General features: G+C 41.2%; 1 pseudogene; it reads left to right on the forward strand.

Annotated features, from left to right (window-relative positions):
- Positions 1 to 8663: 8663 nt before the first annotated feature.
- On the forward strand, positions 8664 to 9282 carry LOC137498461 (histone H1-III-like; annotated as a pseudogene).
- Positions 9283 to 13988: the final 4706 nt, after the last annotated feature.

Here is a 13988-nt window from a genome sequence, read left to right on the forward strand (position 1 = left end):
CTGGAGAAAGGAAGGAATGCAAGGAAATGGGATTGATACAAGTTGAAAGAATAGAATCTGAGGGACTGTTTCAAAGAATATATTGCACAAGCACTAATTAAAAGGCTGAAGGAAACACAATAGAGGAAGAATGGATAGTCGTGCAGAATGAGGTCTCTATGGCTGCTGAAGAAATGTTAGGAAGAAAGGAAATATTAGCTAAGAACCAATGGATAACTCGAGAGGTACTAGACCTGATTGATGAACGACTAAAGTACAAGAATGCAAAAAATGAAGAGGACATAAAGGAATACAGGCGATTAAAGAATGAAGTGGATAGGAAATGCAGGACAGCTAAGGAATAATGGGTGAAGGATAAGTGCAAGGATCTTGAAGGTTGTATGGTCCTAGGAAAGGTAGATGCTGCATGCAGGAAAATCAAGGATACTTTTAGAGAAAGGAAAACTAGATGTATGCATATTAAGAGCTCAGATGAAAAAACACTTCTATGGAAAGAAGACAAGGTAGTAAGATGGCAGGAACCTATCCAACAGTTGTAGGAAGGTAAAGACGTCGATGCTATGGTTCTGGAACAAGAAGAGGTTGTTGATGCTAATGAAATGGGAGACATAATTTTGAGATCAGAATCTGACAGAGCTTCGAGAGACCCAAATAGGAGCAAGGCTCCTGGAATTGATGACATTCCCCTTGAATTACTGACTGCGTTAGGAAAAACCAGCAGGGAGAGGTTATTCCATTTAGTGTGTAAGATGTATGAGACAGGAGAAGTGCCATCCGATTTTCGGCAGAATGTCGTCGTTATATCAATTCCCAAGAAAGCCGATGCTAACAATTGTGAAAACTATCGCTCCATTAGTTTAGTATCTCACGCCTGCAAAATTATAGCACGTATTGGGTATTCACGGAAGAATGGAAAGACAAATTGAAACTGAGTTGTGAGAAGATACATTTAGCTGCAGAAGAAATATACTAACACTTGAAGCAAACCTAACTTTACGTCTGAACTTACAGGATCGAATTCGTAAATAATGAAAAGCCGTTTTATAATGTGGGTAGGACCAAGCTATTTAAAATTCTGAAGGTGATGGTGATCGAGTACCGAAAAATTATCAACAATCTGTATACAAATCAGTCTGCAGTGATAAGAATCGAGGCCTTTGAAAAAGAAGCAGGAATCCAGAAAGGAGTGAGACAGGGTTGCAGTACTTCGCCGTCCCCCCTTTTTTTAATTTTTATATAGAACCGTCGGTAAAGGAAATCGAAGAGGAATTAGGGAAGGGAATCACAATCCTAGGAGAGGAAATCAAAACACAGAGATTTGCTGATGATTTTGTTATTTTATCTGAGACTGCAGACGATCTGGAGATATTGCTGAATTTTATGGACAGTGTCTTGGGTATTGAGTACAAGAATAAAATAATAAGTACAAAACAAAAGTAATGGAGTGCAGTCGAACGAAGTCAGATGATGCAGTAAATATTAGATTAAGAAATGAAGTCTTAAAAGGAAGAGGATGAATAGTGTTACTTGGGTAGAAAGATAACTAACGGTGGCAGAAGTAAGGAAAACGTAAAATACAGACTAGCACAAGAGGAGAAGGCCTTTCTCAAGGAAAGGTATTTACTTATTTCGAACATTGGTATAGGAATTAGAAAGACGTTTTTGAAGACATGGCGTTGCTTGGGAGTGAAACATGAGGTTAATTAGCTTATGAAATGTGGTGTTGTGGAAGAATGCTGAAGGTGAGATGTTTAGATCGAATCATAAAAATTTTGTTGCTATTGTATTCACGTCGCAAAGACATAGATAAGAGGCGACGATGGGACAGGAAAGGCTTAGGAATAGGAAGGAAGAGGCCGTGTCGTTAATTTTTTTTGCCATTGGCTTTACGTCGCACCGACACAGATAGGTCTTATGGTGATTATGGGACTGGAAAGGGTTGGGACTGGGAAGGAAGCGGCCGTGGCCTTAATTAAGGTACAGCCCAAGCATTTGCCTCGTTTGAAAATGGGAAGCCACGGAAAACCATCTTCAGGGCTGCCGACAGTGGAGTTCGAACCCACAATCTCCCGAATGCTGGATACTGGCCGAGCTTAAGCGACTGCAGCTATCGAGCTCGGTGTGTCCTTAATTAAGGTACAGCCCCAGCATTTGCCAGGTGTGAAAACGGGAAACCACTGAAAATCATCTTGAAGGCTGCCGACAGTGGGATTCGAACCAACTATCTCCAGGATGCGAGCTCACAGCTGCGCGCCTCTAACCGCACGGTCAACTCACCTGGTCGAATCATGAATGAAGAGATACTGATTCGAATTGGTGAGAGGAGTTCGATTTTGCTAAAATTGACGAGAAGAAGAGATAGAATGATAAGACACATCTTAAGACACCCAAGACTTGTGCAGTTGGTTTTTGAGGGAAGTGTAGGCGGTAAGAACGGTAGAGGTGGACCAACGTAGTAATATAGCAAGCAAATGTGAGCAGATGTATGATGCAGCAGTTACGTAGAAATGAAAATTTAGCACATGATATGGTGGCGTGGAGAGCTGCATCAAAGCAGTCTGTGGTCTGATGACTCAAACAACAACAGCAACAATTCCACGTACTCCGCAACACGCTTTCCCTCAGGTATTAACATAGCATGTTAATTGATAATAAAGCAGTACACTAAACGTTAAAATCTTCACCTAATATACTTATTTAATTGACGTGCGTAACGTAGAGCGTAAGATTATCGATCCTTAATCAGTTACATGTTGAAGAACTACATTCGTATAAACAACTTCTCGCTGATCATTGTGTGATAACTTACTTAAACTCCAGGGGACACCTGGATGTATATTGATGGAATTGATACGGTACCCTGTTGTACTTCCCTTGAAGACAATAAAGACCACCAGCTTCTAATTCCATACTATTCAGTGTAGTCTAATTATGTTCCTAACAGACGATGCCTCTACAACATGAACGGGCCAGTCTAACACAACAGAATTGAAACTGTGATTATTTTTCTGCGTATAAACATAATGCGATGGAATATTACAATGAGAACTGTACAGTATATTTTCAAATAAACATTTAATGAAACGAAGAGTTATTCATTAACACGTTCGCTGCCACCATTTTCTATAATATCTTTTTCAGGAGCTGTTTTGGCAGTACGAGTCAATCATAATTAATGGCACTAAATTTTATCAAAAACCTGTCCACGGAGGTAAAAACTAAATATTACGCATTTAAAACAATATTTATTTTTTGACGCTTTAAATCGTCATATGGCACTCTCATCCGAAACAAGGCATGAAGTGCCACTGACGCTTTAAAGCGTCAAGCAATACTTTTCTCTTATACTAATTATTTGTATAACAATGCACAACGTGATGGATCAGAGAGCACATTATTGTATATAAACATACTTCTTCTTATTCTTCTTCTGGGCTGATGACCTTCGATGTTAGGCCCCTTAAAACAACAAACATCATCTTCTTCTTTATCTGTTTACCTTCCAGGGTCGGATTTTCCTTCGGACTCAGCGAGGGATCCCACCTCTACCGCCTCAAGGGCAGTGTCCTGGAGCTTCAGACACTGGGTCGGGGATACAACTGGGGAGGACAACCAGTACCTCGCCCAGGCGGCTTAACAGGGGCCTTGCCGGGGGACGGGAAGATTGGAAGGGATAGACAAGGAAGCTTAAAGGAAGTGGCCGTTGCTTCAAGTTAGGTACCATCCCGGCATTTGCCTGGCGGAGAAGTGGGAAACCACGGAAAACCACTTCCAGGATGGCGGAGGTGTGAATCGAACCCATCTCTACTCAATTGACTTCCCGTAGCTGAGTGGACCCCGTTCCAGCCCTCGTACCACTTTTCAAATTTCGTGGCAGAGCCGGGAATCGAACCCGGGCCTCCGGGGGTGGCAGCTAATCACACTATCCACTAAACCACAGAGGTGGACAAATAAACATTCGTTTGTCCGAAATTGTGACGAAATCCAGTTTGTTGTTAGCACAGTTTCACGATCACGGTCGTCTTCATTCAACGCACTGTTGTCAATTTCACTTTCACTATGAGAATTCCTCCACTCATCGTCCTCACTGCCTGATCATATATATCAGATTCGCTGCCATAAACCTCTAACATTTTAATTAAAACTCCATTAGTATAAAATTGTCTCTGATACTTCTTCTTCTTAGGATGAGACGGACCGGGCTCTGACCTGTTCTTCTTCATTTCAAAGCAATAGTGATTGTCACTTAATTGCTCAACAATGGAACCGCGCGCGGAAAATTGCTATAAAGGTAACCTCCCTGCAGTGCCGGCATAACCACAAACATCAATCGCCAAGCCGGTGCCTTTCTTTGTGGCTTTTGAAAAATAGCGCTCTGGACGCGTTAAAGCGGCAGCGGCATTGCAGCATATATCACCTTGACGCTTTTGAGTGTCAGTGGCAGTGAACGTGTTAAATAACAACGAATATGAGTGGCTTAAACCTGCTCAGAGGTGGAGGTGGAAACACAATTCAGGTGGAAGGGGAGGCTGAGCTGAAAAGAGCAATTGCAAAGCAGGTGAAATATATATAAAAAAAGAACAAGAACTTGGTTTCTTATTTGGTAAACCATCGTAAGTATAAAGTGAACAACTTTACCATTTAAAAGCGATTGTTCTACACTCTCAGAAAATTATTCCAAGACGAAGTGAAAATATTCATTTTTACTTCTATAAAGAGTACATATTTTATAGAAATATTTGTAAACAATTTATTAAATTTCACAGATCTCCAAGTAGATACACTCATGTCCTTAAAAACCAGAACACCTTGAAAGTGTGGAGATATGATGCTCATATTCACAGAAGATGTGCATGGGTATGTTATGAAGAAATGATTAGGATTTGAATCATGCCGGCCCTTGGGTTCAAGGTCCACATCTAGATCTCGGCGCACCACCACTGACTGGTAAAATGTGCCTGCGGCTCACGTTGTTGCTATAAACCGAAGATAATTGATCAGTGTGTCTTGAGCTGGCGTGCAAGGTGCCTGGCAGACGTTTGTGCGAACCGTACCGTCAAATGAGTGAGTTTGAAAAAGGGCGCATTATTGGTTGAGAGAAGGTGATGTATCCATCCGAGAAATTGCTGCTCGTGTGGGACGAAGTACGTCTGCAGTGCAATGGGTGTGTACAGAATGGTTCACAGAAATCCTTAGAACACAAGAAGCTACGTCTGGTCGCGCCACACAGACACCCTCCCCCACCCGAGTTGATCGACACCTCATCCAAATGGCATTGCTGGACTGATCTGCGTTCTCCTAGGCTCTGGCGCTACGGTGGAACAGTGTGACAGACCGTACACTATCAGTGGTGACAGTCAGTCACCGTTTATTACGGTCTGGGTTACCGGTGCGTCATCCACTTCTCCATCTACCTTCGACTAAAGTCCATAAACATTCTAGACTGCAATGGTGTATGGAACGACGTCACTGGAGATAGGAATGGTAGCAGATAGAGTTTTCGGACGAATCCAGGTTCTGTTTATTTGAAAATAATGGCAGCCTTTTGGTTCGCCCCAGACAGGGGAAGAGGCATCACATTGACTGCATTCTCACAAGACATACAACGCCAACTCAAGGCCTTATGGTGTGGGGTGCTATTGGTTACAACCACAATTCACAGTTAGTGCGTGTCCGTGGCACTGTGACCAGTTTGACCTACGTGAATGACATCTTGAGACCCGTAGCCCATACCCTCTCTGCACGACACCTCAGGCGCCATACTTCAGCAGGACAATACGCGACCACATGTTGTTGCACGAAGACATGCCTTCTTGTTATCACAGGATGTCTGACCGTTGCCCTGGCGAACTCAATCAACGGAACTGTCGCCAATCGAAAATGTGTGGGTTATGGTGAAATGACGGGTGCGGCGCTGTGACCCAACGCCAACCACTAAAGATCAACTGTGGAACCAGGTGAATGCAACATGGATGGGTATAACCCGGGGCATCAATTGCAACTTATAGGCATGGATGCCATCACGCATGTAATAAGTTATCAGTACCAATGTTGGACCCAATGCCTACTAGGTAACAGGATACATGCTGAACCTAGGTGACTGAAATGCTAATCATTTCTTCAGAAAATACTTATGAACATGTCCTGTGAATCTGAACTTCCTATCTCTAGTCTTTCATGGTGCCCAATGTGAGAATACACCTGATGAGGCTTAGTTACATACTCCATTAGGATGTTTGGGTCCCACATGAACTCAGTGAACGGAGTATGGTACAGTGCGTGCCCATTCGTGACTCCTTACTAAGGTGAAACGATCATGATCCATTTCTGAAACGTCTGGTGACGAGTGATGAGCAGTGGATTGTTTATGACAACATTGTAAGGAAAAAGTCATGGCCAAGTTGCCAAACCAGGTATCCATTCCAGGAAAGTGCTAATTTGCATTTGTTGCGAACGGAAATTCATTTTCTACTGAGAATTGTTTCCTAAAGGTCAGACTATCAATAAAATGATATAATGTTGTCAACTGGGCTGTCTGAAAGGAACCATTGAAGAGAAACGGCCAGAATTAACAAAAAAGTGAAGTGTGTTGCAAAATGACAATGTGAGACCACACATATCTATTGCGACTATTCAGAAGTTGCGGTCTTTTAGCTGGGGGGGGGGGAGTTGAACTCTCCTGCTCTACTCTCTACTCTCCTGATATCGCGCCATCAGATTATCACCTATTTCTATCTCTGTAGAGATTTATGAACGGTAAACGACTAGCTTTGTTGGAGGAATGCAGAAATACCATCGAACATTTCACACAACAAAAAAACCGCTACTTTTTGGCAAAAATAGTCATTTTTAAGCTACCCTGAAAATGTCAAAAATTAAGTAATTGATAACAATGGAAATTGTGGTTTACATACATCATACATGCATACATGACACCCCCACACTGTTTTCATCGCAACGTATTATTACTTTTATGATTATTATTATTATGTTACTGGTGCATTAATGTAATTATATTTAAAGCTGGTAGTACTTCATTTTTGGTACAAGTAGCGTAGTTTGTACAAGAATTTTGAAAACATACAGCTATTTCTAGGTTTGGAAAATCATCCTGGGAATGTTTTACTGAATCATACGGAAAATCAGAGCAAGTTACAAGAATATCCTCAAGTCAGCTCCGTAGCTATCTACGGATCCAAACGTATAAAATGCAAAAAAGCCACGTGGGTACCAAGGCGCGGAAAATCTCTCGCTCATGAGTGGACGGACACGCCGTACGAGCTTAGACATCTCGAGACGGATTGGGGGATGAGGAAGTCTAGTTGTGCGTGTGGAGGACACGATCCAGCGAACAATTCACTTTTGAAGATATAACTCTTTTGGTAGCGTACTGATCCTGTACGTATACGTGATCTTCTATACCTCACGGCAATTTTCAATAACGTATGGCCTAGTTCCGAGGCGTGTGTTTATGCAAGCGAATGTTTCTCTTAAAACCAAAATTGTTAGTGTCAGTGCAAAAAGGGGCACAGTATTGAAGCGTTACACCATATGTTAATAGTGAGAGCGGATAGTTTGTGTTGGTATACAAAACAGTGAAGGGCAATATCTATTGTCTATGCATTGCAACTATTAATCATCACTACTAATATTAGTGAAATCCTCGCTGTCGTTTATCCTGTTTATGTTCTAGGATTATTCACTGAACATACGGATTCCTCCAGCAGTTAATATTTAGAGTGTATAGTGTATGTTTTCGTGTACTGATGAAGTACTAATGCACCGATACAAGTCAGAATATAGGTGATTATTTTTGAATCAGTGGGGTAGTTATTGGAGAACCGCGCTGGAGATCCTACCTGTGTAATCTTTTACAGAGGGTTAGGTAAGTCCCGTAGCGGATATACCAGTACACAGCCAAATGTACACTCCCTGGGAGAGGGAATTACATGCTCCACCAAAATTCGAGGAATTATTATTGAACTCTGGCCCTCAAATTACTGACAATTCATTTATTTTATTTATGTATACTTATTTCATATTAAAAGTTGACTGTAAAGATTAAAATTTGTGCGATGAAATAATGCACATTTATAGAACTGAAAGTCATTTTAATTAAAACCTGATGTAGAATGAAGGCATTTAAGTTTACATTTACCTTCTTCCCTGACAGTCGAATGAATTAAAGCTTACGTTGTTAGATTATCCACGTTTTCCATTGCACCAATTTTGCTGCTCTATTTACCTAATTTCCTCTATAGTAGTAACATAGAGAAAATGTAAATATAACCACAGGTGCCCTTGCTCTTGAATGGGGAATAGTTTCGTCAGTAACTTGTACGCTCAGGCCGTTTAGTGGGTATTTATACATCCCAGGCATTCTATATAGCGATACGAACAGAATTTTGTCCCCACCAGTAATTAACTAGAGCCATGAAAGCGGGATTTCGACTCATGTCTCATCTCAATCAGTTCTCTTCTTGAGGATCTTGTGAAATCCTTGCTAATATTCAAAACAGCATTTCCATAATATTCATAGAAGTATTGATAATCAATTTGAGGTAATATGTGTGTAGCGACATAATATGTTAATCCCCGGATGACAGGCTGATGATTTCACTTCTTCTTGAGAAATTGCACCCAGTTGCAGACAGACCGTGACCATGGCTGACACAGCTGCAGCATCGGCAGCATCCGCACCCGCCTCGACTATTGCCAATGCCTTGCCCAAGAATAGCAATGCTCCCCGCATCCATGAACTCTCGCACCAAGTCTGCCCATCCGAAAACCTCCCAGATGGGAGCCTGAAGGAGCGAGGCGAAACTTCTCTCCAGGCTATCAAGAAGTACATCTCTGCCAAGTGAATGGTGAACTCTGAGAAGATGTCCTCGTGCATTAAGGAGTACCTGAAACATGCAGTGGCTTCCGAAGAGCTGATGCAGACCAAGAGGAAGGTAGCTTTAGGTAACTCCAAGCTTGCTCCATCTGCCAAGCCGGAGAAGGCCAGCGCCGTACCTGCCAAGCGATCCGCTGCCACCAAGGAGAAGTGCATCCTGAAGGCGAAGAAGGATGGTAGAGCTAAAGTCGTAGCCAAGAAGGCACTCTCTAAGAAACCCCCCGAGAAGAAGAAAGCAACTCCTACTCCTAAAGCTAATCAGAAGGCTCCTTCCAATGCTAAGAAGCCCGCCAAAGTGCCCACCAAGAACTCCAAGGTTCACAAACCAAAAAAAGGCTGGGAAATCCAAAGCTTCTCCTAAGAAGCTCGCCGCTAAGAGGAAGTGAGAATTTTCGTTTTCTAACACTGTCCGTACACATCTTGCTCTCATAAGAGCAGAGGATGTAACATAGTCGTAATGCACCCTCACACTATTCCTGATAACACTCGAATGTCTCATTTCAATTATACAACCTAAGTTCTTAACGTTAATCTCGAAGTGTGATTTGATACTTCGACCAGGCTAATATTGTGATTTCCACTGACAGGTGCAGTATTATTCTAATTGTGTTGTGTTTGCATTCTTGAATCCTATTTGTCTGTTTATGTTTAATCTGTCAAGAAAACACGTATGGCATTATAGCTTTATTTACCGAGCGAGATGGCCGCGCGTTTAGGGGTGTGCAGCTATGAGCTTGCATTCGAGAGGTAATGTGTTCAAACCCCACTGTCGGCAGCCTTGAAGATGGTTTCCCGTGGTTTCACGCCAAGAAAGTGCTGATTCGGTACTTTAATTAAGGCCACGGCCGCTTCCTTCGCACTCCTAGTGCTTTCCTATCCCTTCATCGCCTTAGGTACTACCTGTGTCGGTGCGACATAAAGAAAATTGCATAAACGTAGTTTTATTTATCATGTGATTGATCAGAAAACTGTTTATCCCGTAATTTTCATTTGTGACTTTAGTCTAACATGCAATGTATAAGTCTGAAATTATAAGATTAATGATTACCGTCTAACTTGAATCTCAGAACATTTCCGGTACAGCATTTTTTCTATCAATCAACCAAACACCACTGATCAGCATTTAAGGCAGTCGCCCAGGTGTCATTTTCCCTATCTTCTTTCCCCCTAGTCTTTTCATATATAATTGCAAACAATTTTGAAATTTATTGAACAACACCCTTCTTAAACAATTCAAGTTATTAACTGCCCTTCCTATAAAAGAAAATTTGCCCCACTTTGTCCTCTTCAATTCCAAATTTATATTCATATTTTGATCCTTCCAGCTTTTAAAAACAGCACTCAAACTTATTCATTTACTAATGTCAATCCATGCCATTTATCCACTAACAATTCAAAACATACCACTTAGTCAAGCAGCTCGTCTCCTTCCTTCCAAATCTGCTCAGCCCAAACGTTGCAACATTTTCGTAACTATTCAGCTACTTTCTTCCTGATCTTGTCCAGTACTCGAATCAAGTAATCCTGGTGAGGGTCCCATGCACTGAAACCATACTTTCGTTGGGGTCATACCAGAGACTTGTATGTTCTCTCGATTATATCCTTAAATACCCTCGTAACCATGTGCACAGGTCTGTACCCTTTATTTACAATCCCATTTATGTGATTACCCCAATGAAGATCCTTCCTTATATTACAACCTAGATACATACTGTGATCCCCATAAGGAACTTTCACCCCATCAACGCAACAATAGAGGACTTTTCCTATTAGTGAGCCTCACAACCTGACTTCAATACTTGTTATCATAATGCCCTTGCCTGCTGTCGAGGTCGTTTTGCAGTTCCTCACAACCTTGTAACTTATTTGTTACTTTATATTTATATATACGGTAACATAAAGTTCAATATTATTACCTTGAGGATTTCCACGTTTATTGATTAGAGGAACAAATAAGGCTTACACCTATTCTAATTCTCTGAGTTGTATTTTCTATAATAATAGCCACGCATTCAGTCACCATTTTGTTTAGTCCGATTGCACTCATTTTTGCCACTAGTCACCCATGATCTACACTATCTAATGTTGTAGATAGCTCAATCGCGATACAGTCCATTTGACCTCCTGAATCCAAGATATCTGCCTCAGCTTGCTGGAATCCTACAATCTGCTTCAGTAGAATAACATTTCCTAAACCCGAACTGCCTTCTATTCAACCAGTTATTATTTTCTCAAACATGTCTAACATAATCAGAAAGAATGATTTCCCTAAGCTTACATGCAACGCATGGGAAACTGATTGGGCTTTAAATATCAGTTGTATGTCTATCCCCATCTCCTTTATAAACATGGGCTACTATAGCAACTCACCATTCATATGGCATAGCTTCTTCATGCAAACAGTAATCAAGTAATTACTTCAGGTATGGAATTACATCCCAACACAGTTTCTTGAATATATCCCGAGATATCTTATCAATTCCACCTGCTTTCCTATTTTAACACTTTTTGTCTTATTGTAAATGTATTTGTTATCATAGGTTGTGATAGTACACATATCACACCATCGCACGCTATACACAACTACGGCTTACTATTATTATGATATTATTATTGCCATTATTCGTTTGAATACTACTGTATAATTTGTATATTTATTCTTAATACTAGCTGATGTACCCGTGCTTCGCTACGGGATTCTCAGAAAGACTGACTTTATGGTTTTCCTAACTGAATTCAACATAGGTCATTACGAAAACGTCAGTAGGAATGTAGCGATTGAAAGCAATGTTATCATATAAAATACTCGATCAAATGAAAAACCGCACACTTTCTCACTTTCAACGAACAGTACTACGGTGCCGATCTAAGAGTCCAAAGTTCCAGAGCTGGAATAACCAGGTCGCAGACTGCCGTGAACACTCCTCTGTCATTATTCCGTTAAATATGCACACTATCTTTCCAATCAGTGCCTCAGGATAGGGAGTGAATAGCTCGAATTCTATGATGAACCAGTGTGTTATGTATCAGATATATCATCAAATGTATGAACCAGAGGAATGGTATGCAAAAGAAGAAAGTTATCTTACTCCCTAGCTACTTCCCTCCAATATACAGGAAGGCTGTTACAGTCGGTACGACCAGGCGAGTTGCCCGTGTGGTTAGGGGCGCGCAGCTGTGAGCTTGCTTCCGGGAAATAGTGGATTCGAACCCCAATGCCGGCAACCCTGAAGATGGTATTCCATGGTTTCCCATTTTCACACCAGTCCACCAGGTTGTACCTTAAGCCAAGGCCGCTTCCTTCACACCACTATTCATTTCCTATCCCATCGTCGCCATAAGACCTACCTGTGTCGGTGCGACGTCAAGCAAATTAAAAAACCTCGGTACGCTGCAGTAATCCTATCTATCGGGGATGAGAGGAAACAGAAAACAAAAAGCACATCACAAAAAAATGGTCAATGTAATGTTATTGTTGATAAAGTTTATGAGCTTTCTATATTGCAGGCCTTCACATTAGTTTTATTTCGACTCTGTGATATTAGGGTGTCTTGCAAAATTATTTATATCGTAGACTGTAGTTCCTTATTACCAGAATTTACATACCGATTTTCACTAAATTCTGTTTACCCATTTTCTCGTGACTTGGCGCTGATATGGACTTAGTAACAAACATCCAAATTCATGAATATCTCTGATTATATGCGGTACGGTAACAATGTATAAGACATAAGTGATCGGAAATTTATTAACTTCTTACTTATTTGAGAATTACATTTCAGGCCTTTCCCTAAACTACCATTTCACTCAACGTGAATAAAATAATTTGTAGCCTAGAGTGCAGTGGTTCATCACCCGACATTACATACCGATTATCATTAAATTCCCTTCAGCCGTTTTCTATTGATGCGTGTACAGACAGACAGACAGACAGACAGACAGACAGACAGACAGACAGACAGACAGACAGACAGACAGACAGACAGACAGACAGACAGACAGACAGACAGACAGACAGACAGAAATTACGGAAAGGTAAAAACGCATTTCCTTGTTACTGTGGGCATAACAGATGCAGAAATATCATTCATTTCAAATCCTCAGCAATGCAGAGGCAAAACACTTATTTTATACTAGCGAATGTACCCGTGCTTCGCTCCGGTATTCTACATTGTATTCGAATATCGAAGTAAATAGTGCACATGCAGTAAATAAGACTGTTTTAAAATTGCACGTTTCTTAGAGTTATCCCGGAAAGAGCATGGGGAGGTCCCCGTACGTTGTTTCCAATGTAAAGTGTTTGTTATGGATTTGTGATATAACGGCAGGCTCACTTACCTACTGCCATTCACAATCCAGTTGGGAAGTTTACATTATAATTGCAGGCCCCATTGCCTACTACGCAAACAGAATCGATTTGGGAAGTTTTCGTTAAATGGCAGCCCCCTCGAGGAGTTTTTATTATAATGGCAGGCAATTACACTACTATCACTCGAAATTGAGTTGTGCAGTTATCATTATAATGCCAGGCCCATTTTCCTACTTCCAACCAGCTTACTGCCAGTCACACCAAGTTGGTGAGTTTCCATCAAAATAGAAGGCCACTATGCCTAATGCCAGTCACATTTTAGATGAGGACATTTCTTTGTAATGGTGGGCACCCTTGCCTACTGCCAAACACAATCGGGTAGGGGAGTTTTAAACAAAACTGCATGCTCACTTGCCTTCTGCAAGTCAAATCAAGAAGTGAAAACATTCATTACAATTGTAGGCCTTCCTTACTAATGACAGTTACACAGGAGTTGGAGAAGGAACCCTTTCATACTGCCAGTCAAAGTCGGTGTGGGGAGTACTGATTACAATAGCAGACCCACCCTTTCTCGATCGCTACAAATCGACATCAGTGAATATTATATAGATCGACATACGAAAGTAATGCGTTTTTACAATATTGAAGACCTTCATTTACAGATTAACTGCTACTAAACGTACGTCATATCGACAAAGGATTATACCATAAGACACGCCTGATTTAGTGGCTTAAATGGCTGGCCCTATGATATGTCATCTATTCTTGGGTCAGATTGAGTTA

Source organism: Anabrus simplex, chromosome 2 (assembly GCF_040414725.1).
Source record: "Anabrus simplex isolate iqAnaSimp1 chromosome 2, ASM4041472v1, whole genome shotgun sequence".
Lineage (NCBI taxonomy): Eukaryota > Metazoa > Arthropoda > Insecta > Orthoptera > Tettigoniidae > Anabrus > Anabrus simplex.